The sequence below is a fragment of the Pristiophorus japonicus genome, chromosome 14 (assembly GCF_044704955.1).
Source record: "Pristiophorus japonicus isolate sPriJap1 chromosome 14, sPriJap1.hap1, whole genome shotgun sequence".
In the NCBI taxonomy this organism is placed as follows: domain Eukaryota; kingdom Metazoa; phylum Chordata; class Chondrichthyes; family Pristiophoridae; genus Pristiophorus; species Pristiophorus japonicus.
In genome coordinates, this window is record NC_091990.1 from 184,291,829 (window position 1) to 184,301,890 (window position 10,062).

Consider the following 10,062-nt stretch of genomic DNA (forward strand, 5'->3'; position numbering starts at 1 on the left):
GGCGGAGGGAGGGATGAGGAGGAGGGAGGGGAGTGAGGGAGGGATGAGGAGGAGGGAGGGATGAGGAGGAGGGAGGGGAGTGAGGGAGGGATGAGGAGGAGGGAGGGGAGTGAGGGAGGGATGAGGCGGAGGGATGAGGAGGAGGGAGGGATGAGGAGGAGGGAGGGGAGTGAGGGAGGGATGAGGCGGAGGGAGGTAGGGAGGGAGGGATGAGGCGGAGGGAGGGGAGTGAGGGAGGGAGGGGAGTGAGGGAGGGATGAGGCGGAGGGAGGATGAGGCGGAGGGAGGGGAGTGAGGGAGGGATGAGGCGGAGGGAGGGGAGTGAGGGAGGGATGAGGAGGAGGGAGGGATGAGGAGGAGGGAGGGGAGTGAGGGAGGGATGAGGAGGAGGGAGGGAAGTGAGGGAGGGATGAGGAGGAGGGAGGGAGTGAGGGAGGGATGAGGCGGAGGGAGGGAGGGAGGGATGAGGCGGAGGGAGGGGAGTGAGGGACGGATGAGGAGGGAGGTGAGTGAGGGAGGGATGAGGCGGAGGGAGGGGAGTGAGGGAGGATGAGGCGGAGGGAGGGGAGTGAGGGAGGGATGAGGCGGAGGGAGGGGAGTGAGGGAGGGATGAGGAGGAGGGAGGGATGAGGAGGAAGGTGAGTGAGGGAGGGATGAGCAGGAGGGAGGTGAGTGAGGGAGGGATGAGGAGGAGGGAGGGATGAGGCGGAGGGAGGGGAGTGAGGGAGGGATGAGGCGGAGGGAGGGGAGTGAGGGAGGGATGAGGCGGAGGGAGGGGAGTGAGGGAGGATGAGGAGGAGGGAGGGATGAGGCGGAGGGAGGGATGAGGCGGAGGGAGGGGAGTGAGGGAGGGATGAGGAGGAGGGAGGGATGAGGCGGAGGGAGGGGAGTGAGGGAGGGATGAGGCGGAGGGAGGGAGGGGTCACTACACCTGGTGCTTACCCTCCGGCGCCTGAGGCTTGTCCTTCGCCGTTGTAAAGACGCAGAGTTTGGGGAAGAGGACGGAGCCGCAGAGCACGATGCCGGAGACCAGGGCCACCCTGCGCAAGGCCGGGGCTCTCATGGCTGTGGGCCGGGCCGGCTCAATCCGGGTCACACCGGGCCTGGGCTCGTTGTCAGGAGCGACAGGAAAGGGGCGGGGCGCGGCATCACGTGATGTAGGCTTCCGGTCTCCCGGGACATAAATAGTGATCCGGAAGCAGAAGCCGACCTCTGTGTCTCGCTCTCGGGATGATGCGGGTGGGAGCGGAGCGGTCCCCGGGCCGGGCCGGGACAGACCAGGACAGGCCGCGGGCCGGGCCCACACCCACACCCCCGGTACCGGCGCTCAGCACAGGCCCCAGCGCTGCCCGCGGCCGCACGCCGGTCCCTCCAGTTACTTTTATTTAAAAGCGCGGCTTCTAGAGTAACGGCCCTTCCCCCGCGCTGCTCCCCCCGGGGCCCGGGCCTCACCCCCCGGCCCGGGCCTCTCCTTACCCCGGGGCCGGGCCTCACCTCCCCCCGGGGCCCAGGCCTCACCCCCCGGCCCGGGCCTCTCCTTACCCCGGGGCCGGGCCTCACCTCCCCCCGGGGCCCAGGCCTCACCCCCCGGCCCGGGCCTCACCTCCCCCCGGGGCCCTCTCCTCACCCCCCGGCCCGGGCCTCTCCTCCCCCCGGGGCCGGGCCTCACCTCCCCCTGGGGCCCGGGCCTCACCTCCCCCCGGGGGCCGGGCCTCACCTCCCCCCGGGGCCGGGCCTCACCTCCCCCCGGGGCCCAGGCCTCACCTCACCCCGGGGCCGGGCCTCCCCTCCCCCCGGGGCCCGGGCCTCTCCTCCCCCCGGGGCCCAGGCCTCACCTCCCCCCCGGGGCCGGGCCTGATTCCCCGGGGCCTTACCCCTGGGCCTATCCTCTCACCCCCCGGGGCCCGCCTGTGGACCGACACCAACTTGCATTTGTATGGCGCCTTTACCTGGATGTTGAGCCATGAGGGCCGCTGACCCCGGGCGGGATGTGAGGGGGGTCCCGGCCCCCCCCGCACCTTGTTATAACCCGCCACGTGCCTGAGCCAGTGTAAGACTTTCTCATCTTCCATTTGGCTTTTTCTGATGTAATTTCTCAGCCTCCCCGCTCGGGGTTGCCGGGTTTGTGAGGGGTTACCGGGGGTTACTGAGGGGTTACCGGGGGTTACTGAGGGGTTACCGGGGGTTACTGAGGGGTTACCGGGGGTTTGTGAGGGGGGTTACCGAGGGTTTGTGAGGGGTTACCGGGGGTTACTGAGGGGTTACCGGGGGTTTGTGAGGGGTTACTGAGGGGTTACTGAGGGTTTGTGAGGGGTTACCGAGGGTTTGTGAGGGGTTACCGAGGGTTTGTGAGGGGTTACCGGGGGTTACTGAGGGTTACCGAGGCTGCTCCCTGACCAGCCGCCTCAATCTTCACATAAAGTTAATTAGAAATCATTTGTAAGTTCATATCCCGCAGTATTCTCTATTTTATGCAATTTATATTTGTGATTTTGAGCAATATTTTCTAGTGGTGCACTTGAGACGGAAAGTCCCAACACTAAATATCGGAGTATATTACCGGAAGGAGTTGGTAGGATTAGCGATCACCGAGCAGAAAATGATGTTCTATCTCACGATGGTCTTCATAACCTTTTGTGATGAAACTGCCTTGCGGCTTTGCTGATTGCTGCTCAAGATATTTAGTTGGATGCTTTATAATCAAGTTAGCTATAATTATTCCACAAAGTTAATGGTTATTTGGTGTTGGATAGTTTGGGGTTCATTCTGTTGCTGCCTTTTACTTGGTTAAAACAATTTTTTTTTAGTTTATGCAACCTTTTAAGTGCTGAACAACAGTAATAAATTAAGGTCATATTCCAGCTGCATTAATTCTATAACTGACTTTGTAAAGTTTTGAAAGCTGTAATAGTGATAATGATTTGGCGTATGGCTTGCATTTCAACATTTTTTTATTCACTAAACAGATTGAAACTTCAAGAATATTTTTTGATCTGGTCATCAGCAGTTTGGGAAAATCATGAAAATTGGCCAGATAATCCAGGTGTGTTGCAAACAGTGGAATGCTGAACAGTTCTGGTCTCCATATTATTATAAAAGGATTAATCTGTGCCTTTGTTACCTCCAGACTTGACTCTTCCAATGCACTCTCGGCTGCCCATGTCCTAATTTGCAACTAACTGTTGCTCACCCATTGCCCCTGTGCTGGCCCAGAAGAGGCGAGGGCCCAGGGGCAGCGCTGACCAGCCCACACTGTGCTATGTGTGCGCACTAGGTCCGTGCAGCAGAGCTGGTCTCTAGTTAGTCTTGGGTAATCCTTGCCACTGGACCAAGATCTAGCTGTCAAGCCCGTGTGGTGGCTGGTATCCCAATGGCCACCCCACATTTTTATTAAAAAAATCCGAGCACAGGCGTCTTCCACCCTTCATGATGTAGTTGTGGACCTGGAATATTAGGTCCTTCATTGAAACAGCTGAGAACTCATCCCTTTTTGGTGTGGAAGCAAGTCATTCTTGATGGTGCTTGCTGAACTACATTGGCTCCTGATTAAATATGATTTCAAAATTCTCATCTTTATTTTCAAGTCCCTCCATGCCCCCCCCCCCCCCCCCCCCCCCGGCAAAGATGTCTATGCTTCTCTAATTCTGCCCTCTTGAGCATCCCTGATCAACCATTGTTTGCCATGTCTTTTGTTGTCTAGGCACTAAGCTCTGGAATGCCCTGCCTAAACCTCTGCCTCTACTTTGAAGATGTCCTTAAACATACCTCTTTGACCAAGCCTTTGGTCATCTGCCCTAATCTTATGTGGCAAGTCAAATTTGTTGTCTCAATACTCCTGAGGTGCCTTGGGATGTTTCACTGCTAAAGGTGCTATATAACTAAGTTGTTCTTGTGTGAAATGTTGGAAGTGTCTTGTACATTCTCAATTACAGAAATGAGAATTGTTTAGAACATCATGGGAGCAGGAGTAGGCCATACGGTCCCTTGAGCCTATGCCTCCATTTAATATGATCATGGCTGATCCGATCATGGACTCTGGTCCACTTTCCTGCCTGCTCCCATAACTCCTTATTCCCTCCAAATGTTGATCCTAGAACATGAGTGGTGATGGGAGACTTGTCTCTTTGTAGCTGCAGAATATGTTCAGCTATTAATTTTATATTATGAAACCATTCATTATTGCTTAAACTTTGTGGACTGCATGGGAAGTTGGTGATGCAGCAGATTAGAAATTAACCCATGCAAATTTCTAGGCACTTGTGCTTTGTTCAGTACTATTAATGCAACACCTGTGTTGCTATTTCTGAGGGAATCTTGTTTGTGTAGTTGGTGAAAACTGGGGCATTCGGGCTTTACATTTTAGTAGCTCTGAACATTGTGGCTGTCAATGTATTCTTGACTACTTGATAGCTTATGAATGAGCTTGCCCATAGCACTGCATTCTCCTAGTGTTCTGTGGTAATGGGGTGGATTTTGCCATTTCATGGTGAGAAATGTTACAATTTACTGAGTCAATTCTCATGTTAGTTGACATACTGGTCATTTAGGTTACTGTGATTGAGTGGTCTTGGTTTTAGTGCCACAGAGCATTGCTGGAGATTGTTGTACAGTTGACCATGTGCATCTAAATATTGACTGAAGCCAGTCTCTGTTCCCAAGCCACCAGTTCCATCCCTGGTAACTGGCTAAACCAGACTCTTCCTGATAAACCTTTGTGTTGTATTTGACCCTGAGAGCAGATATGTTGTCAGAAGCTCCCCTCACCAAGACTACCAACTTCTCCCCACTGCCCTTGTCTCAACTCATCTGTTGAAAACCTCGTGCCCTTATTACCTCTAGACTTGAGCTCATCCAAAACTCTGCTGCCTGTGTCCTAACTCACTCCAAGTCCTGTTCAGGCTTTCCCCTTGTGCTCACTGACATTCATTGGCTCCTGGTCTGGCAAGCCTCAATTTGAAAATTCTGTGTTCAAACTCTTCCAATTCTAGCCTTTTGTGCATCCCTGATTTTAATTGTTCTACTGTTGGCAGTTGTGCCTTCAGCGCTCAGGCCATGAACCTTAAAGAATAAATTCTGAATCCACCAGTGTGGATTTATGGCTTTTTAACTTGGTATCCAGATTTACTCATTAATCTTTGTATAAGCTGTTCATAGAATGGTTACAGCACAGACAAAGGCCATTTGGCCTGTACCGGTGTAAGTGAACTTGAATAAGCCAACCAATGGTGACTTCTTCATTCAAGCATATAGTCTGACAAATTGTCTGTTCATAGTGTTGGTTATATTTCAACAGATCTTAGAATGGCAGATTGAGTCTTTGCTTTGAGGGGGGGGGGGGTTGCAGTATCAGCCGTGAGGTGGGGTCTCCTGCACCAGGCAGAGAAGACCTGCCCCATGACCTAAATTTGTGTTGCCGTCCCAGAGAGCAAGTGGTGTGGAAGGAATCTGGAGCACCGCTAGCGGTGGGACATGTCTGCCTCCAGTGGTGTGCTAGGCTGGGCTGCAAGGTCGTACCATGCTGCACCGGTGAGCTGGCCGTTTACGCCACTTCCCCATTAAATTTTACCCTGCGAGTGCCCTACAGTCTGTTATGTACCCCCTGAAGCTGTTGCTGGCATCACCCAACACAGCTTCAGGGGGCACTACTGAACTTTCACTGGTGAAAATGGGTTGCTGCACATGGTGATAGTCAGTGACACAGGAAGTTACTGCTGTTGCTCAACTCGTGCAGGAATTGGTGGTGTCATGCCTGAATGAACAGTTGTTTGATCCCTGTGTGCAAACAACCCAAATTTCTTTTGTCTATTTTATGTCTGAAGAATACTAGTCAGAATAGCAATTACTTGTGTATTATAGCTCTTAAATTTAATGTGACATTTCACGGATGCCTGCTCTGCTTTATATCTGTGTATTGTGTTGGTCTTCCAGAGTGGTTGTCACAGATATACCACCATATGATCCACAGTGGCTCTGAAGTAACAAACTTGTATAAATTAATCCTGGCATTTAATAAGGTGAACAATAACCTTAAACTGAAATTTGAGAACTTGTTTCTGGAGTTTTTTTTACATTTGTACAAGGCTGGTGATCCACAGCTGAAAGAACTTGTCATGATGGACTGCAGTGGATGCATGTGGGTGCTTGCCAGCATTCAATTTTCAGAGAGTTAACTTGATATGTATGCTGTTGTGGGTTGTATTGCTACAGAATTAGATTATGCTCAATGGTACTCTGAGCCATTGATGGAAGCTGCTAAGTGGTAATTGGCTTGTTTCTAGAAATAGTGAGTACTGATTTTTATGAAGAATGAAGTGAACAAGCCATGAATTATCTTTTACAAAGCTATGGTTTACTGAAAAGGATTTTTAACAGATTTGGGTATTTTCTCATTTCACCTAACCTGCTCCAGTGGTCTGCAAGTACTGGATATTCTACATGTGAATCTTCAAGCCTGATTGTTCACCAGTTTAGTCATGACTGCCTATGTTCATATTTTGTAGTTGCACTGATAGTAGCAGTCATGAATTGAGGCATTGCTAATTTGGTCACTGGATTCTACTGGTGCCAGTGAATTAAGATTTGGCTTTGCTTTGATGCCTTGCCAGCACTTGTCTAGGCTTGAAGTCAGTTATCTGTGGAACTTGGTCGAGAGAGAAGTGAGGAAAGATTGGAACTGGTGAAATGTTGAATTTTCTACTATTTAAAAAATGTTGCTCATTAAAGTTGTTTTTGTTTTAGCCAGTGCACCACAGATGAGATGTTCTGCTATGGAGGGGTTGTATTCTCCATTCATCAGGAAGTCTAGGATCTGCTTCCCAGGTATGTGTGGAGTCATTTGTGCCTATACTGTTGCAGTTGTCTTGGCTTTAAGTGTACATTAACTATATACTCAGCGACATCCTCAACACTAAGCTTGTGTTGTCCAGAGTTAAAATGATGTTTATACTCACGATGGTCTTCATATCTGCTATGATGAAATTGCTTTATAGCAATGACTGATTACTCTGGAATAAGGATGATGCAAATTACTGGATAAGTGCCCATATTCTGCCCTTGTTAGCCAATTTTAAACCTTGTATTTAGTCACTGGTCTTTCTAGCTGCTGTTTCAACACTTCAATAGTTATAGCTCTGATTCAAATTACTTCAGTAATTGTGTAAGATGTTGAAATTAGATTATTTAAACTTGTGTAGCATTACTTGCCTGTGGTCAATGTAAGATTTTTTGGTGTGGGAATGCTATGACCAATGATCTTGCATGTCCCTTATCTCTTTGGACAGCCATGCAGCAAGATCAGTTTGCATCAACCTTGTTTACCTGTATAGTGTGGAGGTGACATGATAGTGAAGTTAAAATACTATTTCCCAAATTTGGCTCCTTGTGATTAATTATAAGGGGTTGCTTCTTACAATAAATTGCATTGTTTGTGACTGAGGCAACAATAAAGCATGTGCCTTTCTGTGGGTCCTGAAGATTGATAGTTTCTGGTGGCAGAATGATTTCTTAAAATTTGACTGAGTTTAATTTCACTTACATTAGCACACCTGTTCATCTGCTGAATTTTCTTTCTGTTTCAGAGGTGTCTGTTGGTCGAGTGAATCGAGGTTTGAAGAGATGTTTAATGTTGGCAAAGGAACCCTCAAAATAAAAGGGCCAGAATCCCAGTAGAAGTATTCGAGTGCTATTTATAGCTTGTGCTTGCCCTACAAGCACTTCATTTGTATGCCTTTGTTAAATTCCTGGTTTAAAGTAATGTGGAATGTATTCAAATAAAGTTAATTGTTTAATGAGTTGCCAGTGTTTCCTTTATCAAGTTATTCATTAAATGTATCTTTTATGATTTGCTTTACTGAACACTTATTAACTCTGCATCTGGTAGTCATTGGGTTTAGTCAATAGATCAGTGGGAAATTCTCAAGATGCAGAGTGCAGCAGTTCCCAAAGAGCACTTTTTTTGTTGAAAGTATTCTATAAAGATGCCTATTACAATAGGAGTGGTAACTTTGTGCTAAATGGGATATTGCTGTATACAGTGCCAGGATAATCTATTTATCCTTAACTATTGTTTCACAGAACTAATTGTCCAGCTTAATGGGTCTGGGCAAATCATGGGCTCATTTGCACACAATGACCTATTGTAGATGGACAGTGCTTCAAGTGGATAATCCACTTGTATATAACTTTTGTGGCTAGCTGACCCACATTTGATACTAAGATGCCTTGTGCAGCACTAGAAGGGACTGATGCATAAGTTGGAATTTTACACTAAATAGGTGCAGGAGTAGGCCATTGACCATGATTCAATGAGTTCATGGCTGAAGATACAACTTCAGTACCCCATTCCTGCTTTCTCACCATCCCCCTAGTAGTAAGGACTACAATATATTTAGTGAATTGGCTTCAACAACTTTGTGGTAGAGAAATCCACAGGTTCACCACTCTCTGGGTGAAGATGTTTCTCCTCATCTCGGTCCTAAATGGCTTATCCCTTATCCTTAGACTGTGACCCCTGGTTCTGGACTTCCCCAACATTGGGAACATTCTTCCTGCATCTAACCTGTCTAAACTATCAGAATTTTAAATGTTTCTGAGATACCCTTTCTTAACTCCAGTGAATACAAGCCCAGTTGATCCAGTCTTTCTTGATATATCAGTCCTGCCATCCTGGGAATCAGTCTGGTGAACCTTTGCTGCACTCCCTCAATAGCAAGAATGTCCTTCAAGTTAGGAGACCAAAACTGTACACAATACTCCAGGTGTGGCCTCACCAAGGCCCTGTACAACTGTAAACACCTCCCTGCCCCTGTATTCAAATCTCCTCGCTATGAAGGCCAACATGCCATTTGCTTTCTTAACCACCTGCTGTACCTGCATGCCAACCTTTAATGACTGATGTACCATGACACCCAGGTCTTGTTGCACCTCCCCTTTTCCTCATCTGTCACCATTCAGATAATTGTCTCTTGTTTTTACCACCAAAGTGGATAACCTCACATTTATCCAAGTCACTCTGCAGCCTCAACATCCTCGCAACTCACACTGCCACCCAACTTAGTGTCATCTGCAAATTTGGAGATACTACATTTAATCCCCCTCGTCCAAATCATTAATGTACAGTGTAAACAGCTGGGGCCCCAGCACAGAACCTTGTGGTACCCCACTAGTCACTGCCTGCCATTCTGAAAAGTACCCATTTACTTCTACTCTTTGCTTCCTGTCTGCCAACCGGTTCTCCATCCATGTCAGCACACTACCCCCAATCCCATGTGCTTTAACTTTGCACATTAATCTTTTGTGTGGGACCTTGTCGAAAGCCTTCTGAAAGTCCAAATACACCACATCAACTGGTTCTCCCTTGGCCACTTTACTGGAAACATCCTCAAAAAATTCCAGAAGATTTGTCAAGCATGATTTCCCTTTCACAAATCCATGTTGACTTGGACCTATCATGTCACCTCTTTCCAAATGTGCTGCTATGACATCCTTAATAATTGATTCTATCATTTTACCCACTACTGATGTCAGGCTGACTGGTCTATAATTCCCTGTTTTCTCCCTCTTTAAAAAGTGGGGTTACATTGGCTACCCTCCATTCAATAGGAACTGATCCAGAGTCAATGGAATGTTGGAAAATGACTGTCAATGTATCCACTATTTCCAAGGCCATCTCAAGTTTTCTGGGATGCAGTCCATCAGGCCCTGGGGATTTATCAGCCTTCAATCCCATCAATTTCCCCAACTAGACTAGTGGTTGTATGGTGGTGCGGGAGGGGGGGGTCCCACAAGGTTATTCATTCATAGGCAGTCCCTCTGAATCGAGGAAGACTTGCTTCCACTCTTAGCGTAAGTTCTTAGGTGGCTGTACAGTCCAATACGAGAACCAGTCTCCGTCACAAGTGGTTGAAGGAAAGGGTGGGGTGGGGGGGGGAGTCTGGTTTGCCGCACACTCCTTCCGCTGCCTGCGCTTGATTTCTGCATGCTCTTGGCGACTCGAGCTCAGTGCCCTCCACTTAGGGCAGTCTTTAGCCAGGGACTCCCAGGTGTCGGGGATGTTGCACTTTA

The 10,062-nt window shown here is 48.6% G+C and overlaps 1 long non-coding RNA gene and 2 other non-coding genes across 4 annotated transcripts; all 3 read left to right on the top strand.

Annotated features, from left to right (window-relative positions):
- The first annotated feature begins 1,198 nt into the window (after positions 1–1,198).
- LOC139280272 (uncharacterized) lies at positions 1,199–7,790 on the top strand. 2 transcript variants are annotated; one of them, XR_011596649.1, is made up of 4 exons: positions 1,199–2,050; positions 2,967–3,043; positions 6,739–6,819; positions 7,578–7,790. It is a non-coding gene; the product is annotated as an uncharacterized lncRNA (long non-coding RNA). The 2 variants fall into 2 exon arrangements; XR_011596650.1 differs by lacking the exon at positions 1,199–2,050 and adding an exon at positions 2,331–2,439.
- Positions 2,595–2,675, top strand: LOC139280437 (small nucleolar RNA SNORD35). Its single transcript, XR_011596690.1, has one exon. It is a non-coding gene; the product is annotated as a small nucleolar RNA SNORD35 (small nucleolar RNA).
- Positions 6,929–7,008, top strand: LOC139280438 (small nucleolar RNA SNORD35). The gene has a single exon (XR_011596691.1). It is a non-coding gene; the product is annotated as a small nucleolar RNA SNORD35 (small nucleolar RNA).
- Positions 7,791–10,062: the final 2,272 nt, after the last annotated feature.